We start from the raw sequence: 22,664 nt of genomic DNA, 5'->3' as shown, positions 1-22,664 counted from the left end.
TTTCCTCTGTCTTTTATCTTTCACACTAGTAATGGTATTGCTGATTCGAAGAATATTGAAAGTTTAGTATCTATTGGGGCATAATCCTAAACTGCCTTCCACGGTGAGTCTAATAGTGTATTAATTGGCCCTTTCCCCTATAGTCCCTCCAACTTTTGTCATTTTATTTTCTTTGTCAACTTCAGAGATTAAATACTAGACTTTCCTTTCATAGATGAGAAAACTGAAGGTCATAAAGGTCAGGTGACATAACAAGAGTCACACAATTATTAGGCATTAGAGGTAGGATTGGGACCCAGGTCCAACTGGGATTCTAGGTCCAACTCTACCTGCTTTGCCACCCTACTTGTCTCTACCATATTGTGGGTCCTTCTGTAGATTCTTTCACATTGCTTCACTGCTGAAAAAATCAGGCCAGAGAGAACATCAGGAACAGTGCTAAATATTAAAGAAAATAAAAACCTAGCAGCTTCCAGGACAAGGATATAATAGTTGTAGGTAAGGAGCACAGCTGAAATGCCAGACAGATTCTGGGACCCATGAAATAGGCACCTGTGTATTGCTCTTAGATGGCCAAATCAGTGGTATAGTTGATTGGAATATAGGTTTATCAGTAGATAGCTTACATTTTCAGTGAATAACAACATAATATAAAAAAATCCCCTTTCTTATTTCACAGCTTCTACTCCCTGTCAAGTAAAGTTGAGAAAAAATTTACAAAACTGAAAAAAACAATTTAGAAAGATTTTAATGAAATCACTTGGCAGAGAAGGAGCTGGAAAAGAGTGTGGCTTCCCACTGACATAGGTCTGTGGGAATCTTACATTTTATAGAATTCAAATAAGGGAATAAGGAGAAGTTGCTTGGTGGCCAGCATATAGGTAGTTAGTTTCTAGGTAAGATGACTTGAATGGTATATCAGTAGTAAAATATAGTCAATGAAACTGGGGCAAAATCAAAACACTGGCTTTCTGGGTGGACCCAAGATCTGGTTAGGCAGACCCTGCATAAGTACTCTTGACTTCCTTGGAGATCCTCTAAGGCCAGCATCATCTAAGGTTTCAAATTCTAGTCATAAAAAGTTAGTCTGACATGTCCTTTTCTTGAGAAAGCATTATGGACAAAACACTCCTTTCTAGATGCTAACTCCTTGATCCAGACTCATCCCACTAACTCTAACCCTTGTGCTATTTGGAAGCTCTCCTGGGTCTCTGGGCTCATTGTGTTCTAATGCTTCTTTCCAATGGGATTGTTTTCTATCCTGGAATCCTGTCCTATGGATATGGATATCACTCTGGAACTTGGTGCCCATTTTTTTTGTCTCTAGGGTGTAGATGACCACCAGAGGATGATCTAGAAAGTCTGAGAATCCACAATATCATGGGAGTTTCTGAGCTGGTGGGAAGGTCAGTTAAGCAGGATGCCATTCCTCAGCTCCATATGTTTCTTGTCATGACCAGAATCAGACTTCAGGGCAGTCCAGGGTACAGAGAAAAATCACAGGATTTTAGATTTAGAATTCCAGAGGACCATAGTGGTCAAATAATCCAATCCTCTAAATTCACCACGTTTGTTACTATATAAATTATTCTCCTGATTTTGCTCACTTCATTCCAAATCAGTTCACAAAGTCTTCCTAGGTTTCTTTGAATTTGTCTCTATGATTGCTTTTGGTTCAATGGTATTCAACTGTATTCATATACTCTGATTTGTTTAGCCTGCCACCAGCTGTCCAGGAATTAAGGCCATCATTTCCATGAATATGGAGGATGCATATATTTAGAGGTAGAAAGGAGCTTACAGGTATTTAAGTCCAAACCCTTCGTTTAGACCAGAGTTTAAAGCTCTTACTAATACAGGTGGTTCTTAAAGAGTTTACTGGACCTATCAATTGAAGAATATTATGCAGAAAAATGTTAAAAAATGAGTAAGACATCAATTCAAGCTGCAAGCTTTTAGTATCTATTGAGTACTTAGTGTTATAAATAAAATTCAGTTGAGAACATGTTTTAATTTTATAATTATTTATTAAATAATAAAAAGTACACCTGAGAAAGAAGAAGCATGAGCCATACATGACTGGCCAGCTAGTGTTCCTAGCTACCTGCTCTGTGAGCAGACTGCCCCAGCCCCGAGCCACCCTGTGCACCTCCTCAATCTGTGATTTCAAGAGAAGAGAGTGACTTCTTGTTCCCCATGTCAATTTGTCTTCTTCATGATGTCCCTTTCCCAAGCCTCTTTGATTGCTGGAGTCAGACCTCAGACCATACAAGAGGCAGATCTTCTGGACACCAAGAGTAATCATGTCGTGTTTAGAATGGGCACACAGTGCATGTATAGTGTCTCTTAGCATGGTAGACAAGAGAAGACTTCATCCCTGGCTTCAGAGAGATATGGGTCAGATGTTCAGAAGTGAAAGATTTTTTGCTTTAAAATTAAAAGATTGTTTTTGAGTGCTAAAAGGGAGTTTAGATTAATATGAACTTTCCACATTAGTAAGATATGACATGATTGGGTGAGAATAATATATCAGAATCTTGTAATTTTATTTGGATATACATATGACAAGTCCTCAAAATATACATATAAACATCAAAGTATCCTAAAAGACTCAACCAATGCACCCTTCTAGGAGGATCATCACAGAAAAAACTATACCCCTCAATAGCCAGGATGTAGCAGTTATGTGTCAACATTGCAGAATATTTTAATAGTAATAATCATACTAAGTAGTTATGAGTTCTAAAGTGTATGGAGCAGAGATCATTTAAAAAATAGATACTTAATAGAAGAAATAACAATGTAGGGACATGATAAAATATAAATATATCTAACTATACTTATATATTTAACTGTTTCCTTAAGTAATCATGTAATTTTTATAATACACAATACATATACATACATACATCAATTTTTTCTTCCTGTAATAATTTCCCATCACCTGATTCACTACTGAAATTTTAGTTAGTGTTGTGGAAAGCATTAAACTTACAGCCAGACACATGGCAAGTCACTTACTCTTTCTCAGCTTCAGTTTCTTTATCTGAAAATTAGAGATTATAATAGTAATTATCTCATGGGATTCTAATGAGTATTAAATGAGTGAGTATATAAATTGCTTAGGAAACCTTAAAGGGCTGTATAAATGTTAGCTATTATTATTTCACATAGGAATAGTTGACCAAAAGAATAAGAGTTTATGTTTTAAAACTTTAATTCCAACACCAAAGGAGTTATTTATCGATCATTGGAATATCAAATATAAAATAATAGCCAGTAGAATAGTGACTTGGACAAAGCACTCTGCATCAATTCATGTAGGTCTTCTCAGCTATTTCTTTTTTTTTAGCATTCTTATTTTTAATAAATTGAAAAGTGTTTTGTGTTAAAACTTCATTTGAATCTACCTTGTGTTCACTTATAACAATAACAATTATTGAGGTTTATTTTTATTTTCATTTTAGTAAAGGGACTTAACATATTTATGTCTTAATGGAATCTCCCTTTCCAGCAGCTGCTATTCTTACTAACAATCCTTTGGATAGAGATAAACACATTGCAATGGTGTAAGAGTGGACATTTATTACAACTAATGTATGTGATAAGATAATGTTCACAGCCTAAATATTGGTCACAATTACAAAGCTTAATCCAGCCAAACACATACAAATAAGTGAAAATGTAAACCTTGAAGACATGTTTAAATACATATGAAAATGGTACTGAAATGGAATTATGGCAGCTTTAAAAAATAAATCCCACTATTGCCACTTTACCTCTTCCAGCTAACATTTTTACATGAATATTTTCTGATTAAGAGGTGGCATGAAAGGAGACGTGTCATAAATTAGTGGCAGCTACAGCATAAAAAAGTATAGGGAAAATTTAACTAGAATAACTTACTACCAATACTGGAGGAAACAGTCATGTGATACTTTGTGTTGAGATAGCAATAATACCAGGCAAATCACTTTTATAACATCCTATTTTAAGTAGATGTTTTCCTTAGCCCATGAAGAAATGAGGTAAATAGTGGCAGTATTGGGGGGGGGTTGAGAAAAAAATAATCCATTTAAGTTTTAAAATTATGCTTAAAAGGAATCTTACATAGAAAATAACATTTAACCCATTTTCATAATGTACATTATATGCTCATATTGGAGTATAATATCTTCAGTTCAAATTCCTGCCTTCAACTAATGGTCAATGTAAAATAGGATTGTTCCAATTCAAGTAACCTGTATTCCCTTTAATGTAATATCCCTTTAGTCTCAGAAACGTACATTTTTTTTCAATAAGCTACCAGTTTAAGATAATGTAGTTCCCAGTAAGTATCTTTGGTATACATATGTATGTTTAAGTTTCTACGGTAATGTTAAAATTTCAATCATTTTGATATGTAAAATCAGTCAATTTTTCTCATTCCCATAAATACTGAAATGTAACGCTGGTTTTGGTTGCATGAAACCATTCTGAAGCATTATTACAATAACTTTTGAATTGATACAAATGTTAGCTTCCTTTCAGTTCAATGCAGTAATACCAACAGATGTGCTTCCCGTTTGTGATTTTTATGTGTATATTCATAATTATCACATACAAATAAAATTAATGGGAAACTGACATAATTGAACCTTTAAGAATACTGAAATTATCTCCTGCATCAAGTTTTAGTTAACATTTAAGTCCCTTTAAAATTTTTTGATTAATACTTTTTATTCCCTTTTGAAAAAGTGGAGTGTTTTTATGTAGGTCTGAATGTAATACTGACAAACAGCATCTTACACCATTAGCCAACATTGACATGAAGGCAGTGAACATCTACAGTATGTGAGACCACGGGATGTCATCAACATGGGAGATGGCTTATGTCAGTCCAATTTCTTCAAGAACACTACATGGGGTTTCGGCTTCCTCTTGTAGCAGATCTGCCTGCTCGATGGCTTTAAGTACATTTTTCTTGGATGTTTCCTGAACTTCTCCTCCCAAAAGAAACTCATCCAAAATAAAATAAGCCTTCTCAAAATTAAAGATGATATCAAGTTCACACACGCTGTCAAAATATTTGTCAAGTAGTTCAACGTAACGATGAATTATTTCCAGGGTAATTGTTCATTGTCCTGATCTTCAATAGCACAGCAGAAATACAGGCTAGCATATCTTTTGTAGACAATCTTCAGATCTCACCACTCCAAAAAGCTGCACATTTTGGGTTTACGGGCTAAAGCTGTTTGAACAAGTTCCCTTGTGATTTTTTTCTTTTCTTTGTCCGATAGTGGGACATACCATTTCTGAAGTCGGAGCTTCCCCTGACGACTAAAAAGCAACATAAACTGCATCATAACGCGGAGTAGGCTGAGTGCTGTACAGTTACTTGTATGGGCACTCTGGGAAGAGACGAGGCAGCCTGCTGCTCGGGTTCAGAACCCTGCTGCTACTTTCTCAGCTATTTCTGAAATCATTCTGTTCATCATTCTTTAGAGCATAATAGTATTCCATCATCATCATATACCACACTGTTCAGCCATTCCCCAATTGAGGGACATCCCTTCAGTTTCCAATACTTTGCTACTGCAAAGAGAGCAGTTATAAATATTTTTGTACAAACAAATCCTTTCCTATTTTTAAAATCTCATTGGGATACAGACCTAGTAGTGGTATTGCTGGATCAAAGGATATGCAATTCTTTTCTAGCTTTTTGGGTATAATTCCAAATTATCCTCCAGAAAGGTTGGATTTTGTGCACAATTCCACCAGCAATTCATCAGTGTCTTAATTTTGTCACATTTCCTCCAACATTAACCATTTTCCTTTACTGTCATATTGGCCAATCTGATGGGTATGAGGTGGTATCTCAGCATTGTTTTAATTTTCATTTCTTTTATCAAAAGATATTTAGAGCATTTTTCATATGATTATCTATGACTTTTATTTCTTCATCTGAAAACTACCTATTCATATTCATTGACCATTTATCAATTGGGGAATGACTTATCTCATAAATTTGACTTAGTTCTTTACATATTTGAGAAATTAGACCTTTATCAGAGAAATTTGTTACAAATTCCACCTCCCCCTGGTTTGTTGCTTTCCTTCTTATGCAACCAAGGTTGCATTGGTTTTGTTTGTAGAAAAAACTTTTAAATTTAATATAATCAAAATTATTCATTTTGTATCTTGTAATTTTCTCTCTCTCTTGTTTGGTCATTAATTTTCCCCTTCCCCCTAGATCTGACAGGTAAATTATTCTATAATTTACATATTATATCAGTCTTTATGTTTAAATCATATACCCACATAGACCTTATCTTGGTATAGGTGTGAGATATTGATCTAATATTAATTTTCCCATACTGTTTTACAATTTTCCTGGTTGTTTTTGTCAAATAATGAGTTCTTATCCACCAATGTGGGATCTTTGTGTTTATCAAACACTAGATTACTGAGGTTATTTGCCCCTAATCTATTCCCTTGATCCACTATTCTGTTTCTTAGCCAGTACCAGATTGTTTTGGTGATTATTGTTTTATAGTATATCTTAATATCTGAGATAGGGGGCAGGAGGCTGGCTCATTGGATTGAGAGCCACTCCTAGAGATGGGAGGACCTAGGTTCAAATCTGGCCTCAGATACTTTCTAGCTGTGTGATCCTGTGCAAGTCACTTAACCCCCATTGCTTAGATGTTACCACTCTTCTGCCTTAGAACCAATATACATTATTGCTTATTGATTCTAAGACAGAAGATAAGTGTTTTTTTTTAAAGACCTGGTATTGCTAGGCTGCCATCCTTTACATTTCTTTATTAGTTCCCTTGATATTCTTTTTTTTTTTTAACCCTTGTACTTCAGTGTATTGTCTCATAGGTGGAAGATTGGTAAGGGTGGGCAATGGGGGTCAAGTGACTTGCCCAGGGTCACACAGCTGGGAAGTGGCTGAGGCTGGGTTTGAACCTAGGACCTCCCGTCTCTAGGCCTGACTCTCACTCCACTGAGCTACCCAGCTGCCTGATATTCTTGATCCTTTGTTCGTTCAGATGAATTTTGTTGTTTTTCTAGCTGTATAAAACAGTTTTTTGTTAGTTTGATTGCTATGGCACTGAATAAGTAAACTAATTTCGGTAGGATTTTCATTTTATTATATTAACAAAGCCTACCCATGAGTAATTCATGTTTTTCCAATTGTTTAAATCTAACTTTATTTGTGTAAAAAGTGTTTTGTAATTGTGTTCCTATAATTCCTCTGTTTGTCTTGGCAAATAGGTTCTCAGGTATTTTATACTGTCTAGAGTGTTTTTAAATGGTGTTTCTCTTTTTAACTCATGCTGTTGAGTTTTGTTGGAAATATGTATGTGTATATATATATATGTATATATATATAAATATGTATGTGTATATATACATATACACACACACATATATGCTGATTTTGCTGTGGGTTTATTTTATGTCCTGCAACTTTGCTAAAGTTATTATTTCAACTAGTTTTTAGTTGATTTTCTAGGATTCTCTATGTATACCATCTTGTTATCCCCAATGGGTGAGAGTTTAATTGCCTTATTGCCTACTTTCACTTCTCTAATTGCTAAAGCTAGCATTGTTAGTACAATATTAAATAATAGTGATGATAACAGCCATCCTTGCTTCACTCTTGATCTTATTGAGAAGGCTTCTATTATCCCCATTGTAGATGATACTTGCTGATGGTTTTAAATAAATGTTACTTATTATTTTAAGGAAAGGCCCTTTTATTCCTATGCTTTCTAATATTTTTAATAGAAATGGGTGTTTTATTTTGTCAAAGGCTTTTTCTGCATCTATTGAGATAATCATGTGATTTCTGTTACTTTGATTATTGCTATGATCTATTATGCTGATGGTTTCCCCAATATTAACCCAGCATTGTATTCCTGGTATAAATCCCACCTGATCATAGTGAATAATATTTGAGATATATTGCTGTTGTCAATTTGCTAGTGTTTTATTCAAGATTTTTGCATCAATGTTCATTAGGGAAATTGGTCTGTAATTTTCTTTCTGTTTTTGGTCTTCCTGGTTTAGCTAACAGCATCATAATTATGCCATAAAATTTTTGGTAGGGCTCCTTCTTTGCTTATTTTGCCAAATAGTTTTTATTTGGAATTAATTATATTGTAATTAATTGTTATTTAAATGTTTTCTTGAATTCACTTATGAATCCATCTGGACTTAGGGATTTTTTTCTTAGGGAGTTCATTGATGGCATGTTCAATTTCTTTTTAAAAGATGCGATTACTTAAGTATTCAATTTCCCCTTTTGTTAATCTAGGCAATTTATATTATTTTATTTTATTTTATTTATTTTAAACCCTTAACTTCTGTGTATTGACTTATGGGTGGAAGAGTCTTAATGGTAGGCAATGGGAGTCAAGTGACCTGCCCAGGGTCACACAGCTGTGAAGTGTCTGAGGCCGGATTTGAACCTAGGACCTCCCGTCTCTAGGCCTGGCTCTCAATCCACTGAGCTACCCAGCTGTCCCCGGCAATTTATATTTTTGTAAATATTTTTCCATTTCACCTATATTGTTAGTTTTATTGTCATGTAATTGGGTAAAATAGCTCTTAATGAGTGCTTTAATTCCCTCTTCATTGGAGATGTAATAGCCCTTTTCATTTTTGATATTGTTAATTTGATTCTCTTCTTTCCTTTTTCAAAAAAATTAAATTAACCAATGCTCTATTTATCAAATTTATTTCCCACTCCCCAAGAGAATAAACTTCTAATTCTTTTACTTTCAATTTTATTAATTTTTTCCTTTGATTTTTAGGATTTCCAATTTTGTTTTTAATTGGGGATTTAAAATTTTTTCCTAATTTTTTTTTTCAGTTGCATGCTCAATTCATTGATCTGCTTTTTTTCTATTTTATTGATAGAAGCATTCAGGGATAGAATTCCCCCAAAATAATAAGTGGACATTTTTAAAGAAAAAGGATGGAAGTACGAGGAAGGCAGTGTGACAGGGGAAAACCAATCTTAAAGATGTAGTGATTCTGTCACTTTAGCCATATAAGGGAGACTTGCTGTTTGAAGGCTGAAAGTGTGTTTGATTTCTGTCAAGGGACATGTAAGGAAGACCTGCTGAAAAAGGTTCTAAGCCTTAGAGATGATAAAGCACCCCTTTTACACGCTGTTTTGCATTCATTCTTCCCACAAACTCCTCCCAGCTGCTTTATCAGCTTTATCAACCGTTCTGTCTAGCACTGGACAGAGTTCTGTGTGGAAATGGACTCCCCAGCTCAGCTCCTCTGCTTTCTCCTGCTCTGGCTCCCAGGTGAGGAAAGAGAATGTGGGAAGGAGACTATGGAAATGAATGGGAGGTTGGGAGAGCCCTTGTAATCTGAACTGCACTGTATTCTCTATCTCAATTTAAGACTTTCCTTGTTTCTGTTGATTCTATAACCTCAAATTTCTCATCATTAATTTCAGGTTCACAAGGGGAAATTGTTCTGACCCAGTCTCCAGCCTCTTTGTCTGTGTCTTTGGGAGAGAGAGTCACAATCAACTGCAAGGCCAGTCAGAGTTTCTTACACAGTGATGGGAACACTTATCTGTACTGGTTTCAACAGAAACTAGGAAAACCTATTAAAGCTCTGATCTACAGAGTTTCCAATCTACACTCTGGGGTTCCCTCTCGATTCAGTGGCAGTGGCTCTGGGACAGATTTCACCCTCACAATCAGCAATCTGGAGCCTGAGGATGTTGCAGAGTACTTCTGTGGGCAAGCTACTAGCTTTCCTACACAGTGTTCCAGCCCTGAACAAAAACCTCCTCAATTCATTCAGCCTCTGAGCTCTGGGGAATAGCTACTTTCCCCAGAGTCTTAGGTTAATAGCAACTGCTTTTCTCGGGTCGACATAAAGCTTATTTCATCACTCCTCTTAGAACCCCTTTCTTTAATCCCTATTATTTACTCATTGCTCGGGAGGCTGCAGGACATGGAAGGAGCCCTGGACAGTGTGTGTCACTTTGATTCAGTTCAGTATTCCAAGGCACAGTTCCACCATCTGTAAAATGAGAGAAATAATACTGTTTGTATCAAACTAACAGGTTGTTTTTAGGGTTAAATGAATGATACATGAGGAAGATGTTTTGAAATTCTTAAGCATCAAGTGAAAGTAAATTTTTTCATCTTTAAAATATCCATGGACAAATATCTCTGCGCAAGTCACATACCCTCTCTGAGTATTGTATTCCTCATGTACAATATGAAGTCATTGGTCTTCCACCTTGTCATCTGTTATCCTCTTGTGTGTGATCATATGAAGACGTGGGCTCCAGCCCTTGATACTAAGAGATCTCAGCCCTGAAATGTGGAACAAGTTTTCTGATGCCATCAGTACTTGGCTTATCCTAGGCAGGTTAGGATAATAATAGCCAACTGAAAAACACTTATTAAAAACCTACTATATGGCAGTTACTGTACTAAGTGGTTTAAGGTGTTATAAATAAAAATTAATCTGGAGGTTTATTACTAGATTTGTAAGCATTTATTAATAAAGAGAGATAAAATAGAAAGAGGGTTTTCAGTCTCTTTAACTTTAGGGAAAGATCCAGTCCTCCATTGTAGTCAACTTAATGTTTGCCAGAAATGGAGAGATAAAGTAAGAGCTCAGAGTAAAACACCAGCCCAGAAATAGGTACCAAAAGAAAGAGACTGATTCTGCTCCCTTCACTGGCTTTTCAAAACCTCTTGTTCCTCCTCCATCTCTTTGGCCAATGGCTTTCATACAGCATCAGGTTGTCACATCCTCAAACAGACACATGACTCTGTGACTGCTGTGTCCCACCACTGGTGTGCTGAGGGGTGGAGGTATTTAACTTCCCAAAAAGGGTAGAAAGAGAGGCAAAGATTAGAAGAAAATTTTCTATGAATTAAAAAAAAGATTTGCAAAACTATTTGACAAATCAGAAACAAACCTTCAAAGAGGAAAAATGATAAGGAATCTAAATAATATAGATAGGAATTAGACAACAAATACTATAAATTCCTTAGCATCCAAATTCATAAGGAAAACATTACCTGAAGTATAAGATTTTTTATAGACTATATAATACAACAGGAATGCAAATTTTTAATATTCCTTTCTCAGTTTTAGACAACTCTAACAGAAAGATATAAGGGGAAAATACAAAACAGCTAGTTTCTGGAGGAACTTATGCAATCTTCTAAATGATACAGTAAAGGAATATAGATATTTAGAAACTAAGTACCACATGGAACTTTTACAAAAATTAACCATAGAGTAGGGCCCAGAGTTATTGCAAATAAATGTAAGAAAACAGAAGTAGTTAATAAATCTTTTATGGACTATAATGTCATAAAAATAGTCTTTGGCTTAAAAGCCACAAACAAAAGAGAGACCTAAATGGAGATTTAAGAATGCAATCCTAGATAATGAGTTGTTCAGAGAAGAAATTGTAGAAATAATTAGTAACTTTGTACAAGAAAATAATAATGATGAAATAATATACCCAAAATTCTAGGATGTAGATAATGTAGTCCTCAGGGGAAAACCATAGCCATAGAAATATACATCAATAAAATAGAAAAAAGGAATTGGGGAGCTGAATATGCATTTAGAAATAAGAAACAAAACAATTAGATAAACTTAAAATAAGCATGAAAGAGGAAGTATTAAAATTAGAAGTAAATAAACTGGAAAGGAAAGAGCCATGTAAGTTATAAATAAAACTTAAAGCTGCATCTTTGAAAAGATCAATGCCATTAATAAACCCTTAGTTAATTTGAATAATAATAAGGGAACAGAACTCCATATGATAAAATAGTTAATGAAGAAGATAAAATAAGAAAGCCCAAAGAAATAAAAAGAATAATCAGAATATATCATGCACAATTATATGCTAAAGAAAAAACGGTAAAAGGCAAAAGACAGCTCCTGTTTGCAAGGAACTCAGAGTCTCCTAGGGGAGAAAATATGCAAATAATTATGTACATAGAGTAATGTAGTTGATAAACCGGAAAGAATCAACAGAGAAAAAGAATTAGAATTAAGAAGAATGAAAAAAGATTTCTTGTAGGTGGTAGGATTTTAGTTCAGACTCATGACTTGCCAAAAGATGGGGAGATGGAAGGAGAGCATTCCAAAATTGGGGGTCAGTCAGAAAAAAAAAAGTTTTGAGAAAGGGCAAGGACTCCAGTGTCATTGGTTTGAACAGTATGTTGTGGGAGGTGAAAAGTATAACATAGCTAGAAAAGTGGGGTGGGGGTAGGTTAGATGGAGGATTTTCAGTTTGATCTTGGAGGTGATAAGCAGTCAATGAAGGTTGTTGAGGAGGGATGTGACATTCTCAGGCCTGTGTTTTAAGAAAATCTTTCTTAGGTAAGTGAAGAATGTATTGAAGTGAGGAAGATTCTTGTGACAGGCAGACCAGACAGCAGGCTATTGCAGTGTGTCAGGTGAGAGAGAACATGAGAACCAGACAATAGATTGATGGCAATATTAGAGGTGTTTAGGGGGATTGTTCAAGAGATAACAAAAATAAAACTTATATGCCTTGACAAAATATTGGGTATGATGGGTGAATGGTAGGGAATCATTGAGGAAGATATCCTTGGGAGCAGCTAGATAATGTCATGGTTTGAATGCTAAGTCTAGAATCAGGAAGACAGGGATATTGGATTGATTTTCCATTTCCTTTTTTATCTCAATTTACTGATGAGGAAACTGAAACAAACAGGGTTAACTGACTTGATGTGGGTCACACAGCGAGTAAGTGCCTGAGGCTGGACTGGAACTCAGGAACTGAGCCTTCCTGACATTAGGTCCTTTAGCCACTGCACCATTATCTGAGTCTAGTTCTTGTTCTCTTCTTTTTTAATCTGCTTTCAATCCCTGCATTGAGCTCTCTTGTCAAATGCTCTAGAAGAGTACTTCTTTCTCCTATGCTAGGTATTTGGGCAAACTGCTTCTGCCAAATGGTCAATGAAGATTATGCAAAAAAAGTTAGACAAGCTGCAAGAAATCACTGTATCCTATAAAAAATATAGCACCTATTGACTATGATCTGACCAGGCTAGGTACCTAGAATTACATACTAGAATCTTGACCAATTGAGAAATAACAAGTGTCCATCCTATAAATATATATCTCAAAATATCTTTGTGGTCTCAACCAGTTACCTGCCCTACAACTAGAAAATTACCACTGACCAAACTATATCCCAACATCATGTAGACATAACACTTATGGATAAAAATTTAAGAACCACAATTTAATAAGGGCCATCATGATGAGAATCTTGATCTCCAAGCTGCATAGAATAAAAAAAACAGAGAATTAATAGGAAAAATAAAAAACATTTGGGAATATGATGAGACATAGAATTCCCATCATTCTATAGTCTTCTAATGTTGTGGGTGGGGTAGTGGATAGAGATTTGGTTGGGGAGACAAAGGACTTGAGTTTCAATCTTCTTTCAGGAATTTATTAGCTCTGTGACCCATGGTAAGTCACTTGCCCCCTTTCAGCCTCAGTTTCATAATCTGTAAAGGAGTAATAAAAATAGAAGGATTATGAGGATCAGATAAGGTATCATATAACATTTTTAAACATTTAAAAAGTTATATAAATATTAGCTATCATTATTATTGTCCAAAAGTTACTTTCAAAAGGTCAGATGAGTTTATATCATAATACTTCAATTCAACTACAAAAATGATATTTTTTTCCATTTTCAGAACATTAAATAGGAAGAATTAATATGGCCCAGTGGCTTGTCTAAGTCTGAACTTATTAGAATGAGATGAGCAAAATAATATAAGTGGTAAGGACGGTCACTTATATTTTACTAGCTCTTTAAAGTTTACAAAAGAATTTTACTCTGAAATTATTTTACTATATAAGTTATAGAATGTTTTTCTTATTTTACAAATTAGGAAATTGAGTTTTGGCTAATGAAGTGAATTTGCCTAAGGTGGCACTGTTAGTTAATGGCTTTGAAATGGGTAGGTTAGAGAAAAGAAGATGTGATGACATGAAATAATATATGTTCTAGGGTAAAAAACTGAAGGGAGAGCTTTTTTTTTCAGGAAAAGAATAGAAGGGTCTGGAGGGGAAAAGGCAGGACCTCAGGGGAAAGCAGCCTTGACAATGGTGTGATTCTGTCCTTTGACCACCTAAAGATGATTCACTCTTTGAAGGTTGCGAGTGTGTCTGATTTCTAATAGGGAACAGGTAGGGAAGAACTACTCAAAATCCTGTGAAGCTTGAGCATGATAGGGCTCCTCTTTTTACTTGCTATTTTGCATTCCCTCTTCCTCGAAACTCCTCCCTCCTGTTCAAAATCTTTATTAAAAGCTCTGTCCTGTTGGGTAATGAATCAGCACTGGACAGAGCTTGTGTTAAGATGGCATCCCTAACTCAGGTCCTCTGCCTCCTGCTTTTCTGGCTAGCAGGTGAGGAAGCCCAATGTGGGGAGGAGATTATGAAGGATGGGAGACTAGGAGAGGTTCTTAGCAATCTGAGCTTTGCCACATTCTCTTTCTCAGTCAGAACAGTCTTTGGGAAATGATTTAGTAGTCAGAACAAAGGAATTTTGTGGGGATGAATTAATATATTTTAAATTTCAGCGATTAGAGGCAGAGTTTGGGAAAGGAGCAGAAACTATGTTGGTTCTCTAACCTCAAATATCTCTTTAATTTCAGATTCACAAGGGGAAGTGGTCCTGACTCAGTCCCCAGCCTCTGTGTTTGTGTCTCTGGGAGAGAGAGTCACCATCAAGTGCAAGGCCAGTCAGAGCCTCTTACACAGTAATGGGAGAACACATCTAGACTGGTTCCAACAGAAACTGGGAAAACCTATTAAACTCCTGATTCACGAAGTTTCCAATTTATACTCTGGGGTTCCCCCTCGGTTCAGTGGCAGTGGGTCTGGGACAGATTTCACCCTCACAATCAGCAGGATGGAGGCTGAGGATGTAGCCATCTATTACTGTTTTCAAAGCACTCACTGGCCTCCTACACAGTGATTCAGTCCTGAACAAAAACCTTCCTATATCATTCAGTCCTCACTCAGGGGAATATCTATTCTCTCCTGAGTCCTAGCCTCACAGCAGCTGCTATCTAACATCAAGATAAGTCCTAGCTTAGCCTTTCTTTTAGCATCTCTATGTTCAGTCCCTATTATCCCATTGCTCAAGAGGAAGCATGATGTGAAAGACAGATCCTTGGACAAAGGGCTTCCCTACCTCCAGGTGAAATAAAATATTATCCCTAAACATTTTAAAATTGTGAAATTTTCTTGGTTCAATATCCCCTTCATTGTTACTCCAAAATGTCTTATGTTAGAAAATTTCCCTGAGATGACTGTTCTCATTGGGCAATTTTTCTCTCTAAGTAGAAATATTTAGATTGAAAATAATGTGAAAGGAATAACAATTATTTCTGACAGACTGGTGCATCAGAAGAAGAATACAACTTTTTTTTCATTAATGGAACCATTACTTAGTTAACAGTTCTCTACCTTTATGTTAGTATTATGTGAGAAACTTAACCCAGGGCTTCACTGAAATCTAGGTAAACTCTGTAATGCAGAATTATACTTAAAGTAACAGTTTAGTGACCCTGTCAGAAAGTTAAAAAATAGTCTGTTCATGTCCATGTCCCAATAAAGCTTACATAAAAACTCCTTTTCTAGATATTCATTTCTTGACTCCACCAATTCTGATGCCTGTGCTACTTAGAGACTCTCCTGGATTTTTTTGCTCAAAATGTCCCAATGTCTTTTCCTAATTGTATTGTTTTCTGTTCTGGGATAGTGTCCCAGGGATACAAAGATTCCACTGTCCTCCCTTGAAGCTTTTGAGTTAGTAGGCAGGCCATATATGCAGGACATGAGGCCAAAGTTATCTCTTGGGCAGGGGCCAGCTCTTTTGGCTTCTTGCCATTACGAGTTTGGAGAATAGTGGGAAATTATAGGATCACTGATTTAGAGCTCAAAAGGACCATAACAGTCCAAGAATTTAATCTAATTTTTTTAAATGTTTGTGATACAGTATAAATTGTTCCCCTGGTTCTGCTCACTTCTTTATGAATCAGTTCATAAACTCTTCTCAGAGTTTTCTGAAATCATCTCCATCATTTCTTATGTTTCAGTAATATTCCTTTTAATGCACATTTGATGATTTGTCTAGCTATTGCACAATTTATGGATAATACATAAATATTCATTTCTTACCACCACAAAATCATCTACTCTGAATATGTTTGAACATATGGCCCTTTTCCTCTGTCTTTTATTATTTTTCAGTCTATAGGCTTAGTAATGGTATTGCTGTTCAGAGAGTGTGCAGAGTTTAGTGCCTTTTGGCACATGGTTCCCAATTGCCTTCCAAAAAAGGTTAGACTAATAGTGCCTTAATTTACCTATTTTCCTGCAGTCCCTCCAACATTTATCATCTTTTTTTTGTCTACTTCACCAATCTGATACCAATCTTTTCTTTACTAGGTATGGAAATTGAGGGTCTGAAAGGTCAGTTGACCTGGCCGGTCATACCATTTAGGTTGTTAGAAGTGGAATTGGATACCAGTCCTTCTGGAATTCCAGATCCAACATTCTACCCATTATGCCACTCTGCCTCTCACTACCATATTGTGGGCCCCTCTGCAGACACTTCCACATTATTTTTATAGGTGAAAAAGTTAGGCCAAGGTGAACATCAGGGCATTTTTAAAGAGTGAAGGGAATAAAAACCCAGCAGTTTCTAGGTTGAAGGTATGATTCTACAATTGTGAGTGATAACAAGAGTCTATAAATTATCTAGGTTTTTGTGTGTTTATGACCTGCCCTGTACCATCCTAATGGTCTAATTTCCTGTAGTTTGAAGACAGTGCATTTTTGTAATCATTTCTTGGACTGATTCTGCAGTGAAAATAACATTTTGAAATTAAGTGCTTATTAGGAGTGAGAAATTGGATATTCCTCTCTTCTTATATTTTATCAACCAGGGAAAAGAAGACAAGGGAGAGAAACAAAGAGAGAGAAATGCACCTACATAGAGACAGAGAGCCAGAGCCAGAGAGAGTCAGGGAGACAAAGAGACAGACAAGGACAGAGAAAGAGAAAAAGAAATAGAGAAAGATTCCCCTATCTTAAAGTTCAGACATGTTTTTCAGGATGGGGGCCAATGAATAGAAACTTTTCTGTTTTTGAGCCCTGGGGATCAACTATATCCTGTTTGTTCAGAATTCTCCCAACAGCTAGTCTGCTGGGTCTGCACCTGCAGACCCAGTGAAAATCTTCTACCCAACACTGAGAAGAATACTCATCTCAACCTCCAAAAATAGGGACAGGTTCCCAAGTTTTGTTTATGTCTGCATTCTTCATTCCTGGGTCCCTGACTAATCCAGGGTGAGAGGACTTTACAACAGACTTTTATTGTAAGAGTAAAGTGGAGGTTGAAGATTAAGAAAATTATGCTCTGTTCCCTCCTCACTGCTCTAGTCCCTCTTCAAGTACCAGTTACTGATTACTGGGGCTTAGCTGAACCAACTCCTTCCTCTTTCAGAAAACTGCTATGAAGTCCCTCAAGTGATGTGTCTCTGCATCTGCTTGATCAAAATTGTAGTAGCTGTGTATTGTCACTTCATCTTGTAGCCCCACTGCCCAATCCCATATTTGTGAAGCAATGACCAAATCTGTTTCATCCCAGCTTGCATAAACTTCACTCTGTTCTCTCTCTAATTAGATATAGGCACTAAAAAACAACAGAAAGCAAAACAAAACAAAAACTCTGGTTCTGATGACCTCCCCTCATTTATGTCCCCAAGTATCACCTGGCTACTAATTTCTGATGTAAGGCTTTTTATTTGTAAGTGGAAATCCCAAAATCTGAAATAGCTTAAAAAAAGACATTTATGTGATCATTTAGAAGAGGAGAGGGATCTGGAAAGGAAGTGTGGCTCCTCCTCATAGCATTACTAAGAGTTCTTAGGTCTTTCAAGGCTATTTTGCTTTATAATATTGTAGTCATTATATTATTTAGATTTCTCATTTTGCTTATGTTAGTCTACATTAGTTCACACAAATTTTGGCACATTTCTCTGAAATCACCTCCTTTTTTATTTCTAAAGGTATAAAAATAATATTCTATTACATTCCCATTCCATGATTTGTTCAGCTGTTCCCCAGTTGATAGATATCCCATTAATTTCCAGTGGTATTATAAAGATTTTGTACATAGGAATCTTTCTCTATTTTCTTTGAACTCTTTCAGGTATACACTTAGTGTTGTCTAAACTGAGTCAAAGAGTATGCACAATTTAGTAACTTTTGGGGTACACTTCCAAACTGTCTTCTATCATGACTGGACCAATGAATATCTATACCAATAATGTAATAGGTAAACTCTGTAATGCAGCATTATACTTAATTTAACAGTTCAGTGACCCTCTCAAAAAGTTAAAAAATAGTCTGTTCATGTCCATGTCCCAATAAAGCTTACATGCAAAATTCCTTTTCTAGATATTCATTTCCTGACTCCACCAACTGTGATGCCTTTTCTACATAGAGGCTCTCCTCAATTTTTTTGCTCAAAATGTCCCAATATCTCTAATTGTATTGTTTTCTGTTCTGGGATATTGTCCCAGGGACCCAAAGGTTTCACTGTCCTCCTTTGATGCTTTTGAGTCAGTGGGCAGGCCATCTATGCAGGACATGATGCCAATGTCATCTCCATGGGGGGGTGCAGTTCTTTTTGCTTCTTGTCATTACTCGGGTTAGCCTAAGGACAGTTTAGAGAACAGGAGAAATTATAGGATCACAGATTTAGAACTCAAAAAGACCTTAACAGTCCAAGAATCTAATCTAATTTTTAAAGTGTTTATGATGCTACAGAAGTTATAAAAAAGGGACTTGAATGAGAAGAAATAATATATTTCAGTGTTCAGAGATGAGAGCCAGATATTGGAAAGGTAGAACAAACAATCTTGGTTTTAGCACTTCAAATGTGTCTCTATGAATTTCAGGTTCACAAGGGGAAGTTGTTCTGCCTTAGTCCCCAGCCTTTGTGTCTGTGTCTCTGGGAGAGAGAGTCACCATCAATTGCAGGGCCAGTCAGAGTCTCTTACATAGCAGTGGGAACACTTATCTATATTAGTATCAACAGAAACAAGGAAAATCTATGAAATCACTGATGTACACAGTTTCCAATATCTACCCTGGAGTTTCCTGTTGATTCAGTGGCATTCAGTCTGGGACAGATTTCACTTCATAATCAGCAGTTTGAAGATATTGTAGAGTACTCCTTTGGGTAAGACACTCATTTGCTTCCCACACAGAACTCCAACCCCACACAAAAAACTCCCCTATCATTCAGCCTCTGAGCTCAGGGGAATAGCTGCTTTCCCTTGAGTGCTAGTCTCCTAACAGCTGCTGTTCTCAGTTCAAGGTAAGGCTCATCTCCATCCTCCTCTTAGAACCCCTTTCTCTACTCCTTTTATTTACCCCATTGCTCAAGAGGCTTCCTGATATGGAAAGAGCCCTGGACAGTGTGTCACTTTGACTTTCTTCAGTATTCTGAACCACAATTTCTCCATCTGTAAAATAGGGATAATAATATGAAACTAAAAGGTTAGAAAGATATGAGAAAATATTTTGGAATTGTTAAGCATCAAATAAAATTAAATTATTTTTTATCTTTTAAAGACCTCTGGATGCATGATTTTAGGCTAGTCACTTTCCTTGTCTGTGCCTCATAATCCTCAAATACCATTTGAAGGCATATCATAATCTGTCATGTCATATGTGATCTTATGGCTATATAGGTACCAGCTCTTGACACTAAGGTATCCCAGTACTTAGTTGTACCCCCAAGGTAAGGAAGAAATTTCCTGTTGCCATCAGTCTGGGCTCATCCTAGGTTTCTCCTTTGGTCTAGGGTTGCTCTTAATGTACACTCATATGACTAGTTCATAGATATAGATCTTGAATATACTTCAAAAAGACAGGTCCAAATAACAGTCAATTAATAAATATTTTTAGATGCCTACCATATGCCAGGAACTGTGCTAATTTGCAAGGGTACAAAGAAAGGCTAAAAACAGGGGGAAAATTTACTATGAATCAAATGAATTTTAAAAAAGCCATATTTGTAATTTTGCCATCTGACAGAACCAAAACAAACATTCAAAAAATAAAAAGAGATAAACAGGGAAACTACATTAAGCTAACACAAATCATAGACAACAAACCAATATCAGAAATAAAATCACTCCCAGTACCTTAGTATCCAATATATAAAGAAAACTTTATCTGATCTACAAGAAGACATAAAATTACTCAGAATTCTTAAGTCTTCCGAAGTTGTTTTTCTGTATAATATTATAGTTAATTTACAAACTAGACTCCTGGATTAGCTCACTTTAAAATACATCAATTCATACATATCCTGACATATTTCTCTGAAGTCATCTATTTTGTCCTTTCTTTTCTATTACAGTCTCTACATTGAGTTTGTTCAGCTATCCATCAATTGAGAGGCACCCTCTTACTTTCCAGTGCTATTATAAACATTTTTGTACATATAAATCTTTCTATAATTTCTTTGAACTCTTTAGGATATCAACTTAATGTTATCATGACTAGGTCAAAGTTTAGTCACTTTTGGGATATACTTCCAATTTACCTTCCATTATGACTGGAGCAATTAACATCTGCACCAACATGTGTGTGTTTGATCCTGTAGTGCCATATACCCTCCTACAATGTTTGTATTCTTTTTTTTTGTCATCTTTGTCAATGGGATAGGTATGAAGTGAGATCTAAGAGTCATTTTAACTTATATATTTTTATTATTAGTGATTTGGAGCATTTTTCACATGGTAATTTGATTTTTCTTTTTAGGAACTTATTTATATTCTTTGACCCTGTGTTTATGGAGGAATGCTTCCAGATCTTAAATATTTGAATCAGTTCCCTATATATCTCAAATATCAGAAAAACTTGTGGCAAAGGTTTTTCTTCTAATTTGAACTGTTTTCCCTCTAATTTGAACTTCATTAGTTTTGTTTGTACTCTTGAGGGAGTCCAAGATAATAGAGGTTGAGTAATTTTTGGAAAATGATTCTCTAGCAACTCCTGTTCCATTAGCTATAATAGAATGCTACCTCCAAAACTTGTGATATTGTGTGAAATTTTCTTTTCAATATACCTAAAAATGTTACTTCAAAATGTTTTGTGTTAGAGAGAGGTCTGAGATGATTTTTCTGATTTGTAGATTTCACTCTCTAGGGAGTAATTCTTAGATTTAAAATAATATGAAATAAATAAAAATCATTGCTGTCAGACTTGTGCCTTAAATGCAGAGAACAGAACTAAAATTTATCCTAAAATAGAGCAACCACTTAGCTCACATCTCTCCTACTTTTTTCATGAGAACAGTATGAGAAACAACTCAATGCTTTTCTGATTTCTCAACTAACTACATAATATGCCATTGTGCTTAATGTATTAGTTAAGGACTCTGTGAAAAAGCAGATAAAGTTAGTCAAGCATGTCTTGTTTTTGATAAAAGCTGGTAAACAAAACACTACTTTCCACGTGCTAATTACTTGACTCAGACCAATCAACATAACTCTAACCATGTATTACTCAAAAGCTCTCCCGGGTTTTCATACTACATATGTTCCAATACCTCTTTCCAAGAGAATTGCTCCTTGTTCTGGGATTCTGTTTCAGTGACCCAAGGATTCTACCTCCCAACCTTCATGCCTATTTAGCTTTTTTTGTTACCATGGTGGAGCAATAGAAGATGAACCACAAATCTGGGAATCCTCAGTCTTCAGGGAATCTCTGAGTCAGTGGGAGGCCAACTAAACAGGACATGACACTAGTGCTGTCTCTCAGGGAGGCAGCTTCACATAGTTTTTGCACAAATGACCAGAAATAGACCTAACAAAAATTCAGGGGAAACCATAGGATTATAGATATATCAAGCTTAGGAGGACCCAAATAGACATAGAATCCAATTCCCCCATTTTATAATGTTGCTGTTATTATATAAATTTTTCTCATGGCTCTGTTCACTTCACTCTGACTCAATTCACAAATTCTTTCTAGTTATGTATGAAACCGGCTGTCATTTCTTGTGGTTAATAACATTCAATTGTATTCATATAAGATGACTTTTTCTGCCAGTCACAAATTTTTCAGAAGTCAGAGCCAATGTTTCCACGAGCATGGAAGATACATATATTTAGAGATGTATAGCAATTGACAGATACTGAAGTTCAATTCCTTCCTGAAGACCAGAGAATTTAAAGCTTCCTAGTAAGGGTTATACCCAGGTTCCCATCTTGCTTCAGTAATTTATTAGCCATATAACCCATGGCAAGTCACTTACCTTCTTTTGGCCTCATTTTCTTAATCTGTAAAAAAGCAATGGTAATTAGAATTGTATGGATCAAATAAGCTAATGTGTAATCACAATTACACATTCAAATTTCAAAGGACTTTATAAACATTAGTTATTATTATTATTATTGACCAGAAGTCCCTTCCAGGAGGCTATAAGATGAGCTTATATCTTAATAATTTAATTCTATGACAACAAGTAATTTTCTATTTACCTCCAGAAAATTGAATAGAAAGGATGGACAGTAACATAG

General features: G+C 35.8%; 1 protein-coding gene and 1 pseudogene across 1 annotated transcript in view; one reads left to right on the top strand and one right to left on the bottom strand.

Annotated features, from left to right (window-relative positions):
• The window catches only part of LOC123233181 (zinc finger protein 208-like), a 347,813-nt gene that overhangs the window by 22,386 nt on the left and 302,763 nt on the right, over positions 1-22,664 (top strand). The gene's annotated exons all lie outside the window — the stretch shown is intronic.
• Positions 4,870-5,414, bottom strand: LOC123236699 (annotated as a pseudogene).

This window comes from Gracilinanus agilis, chromosome 2 (genome assembly GCF_016433145.1).
Source record: "Gracilinanus agilis isolate LMUSP501 chromosome 2, AgileGrace, whole genome shotgun sequence".
In the NCBI taxonomy this organism is placed as follows: Eukaryota; Metazoa; Chordata; class Mammalia; order Didelphimorphia; family Didelphidae; genus Gracilinanus; species Gracilinanus agilis.
Note: the sequence above shows the minus strand (reverse complement) of the source record. Positions and strands in the feature narration are given on the sequence as shown.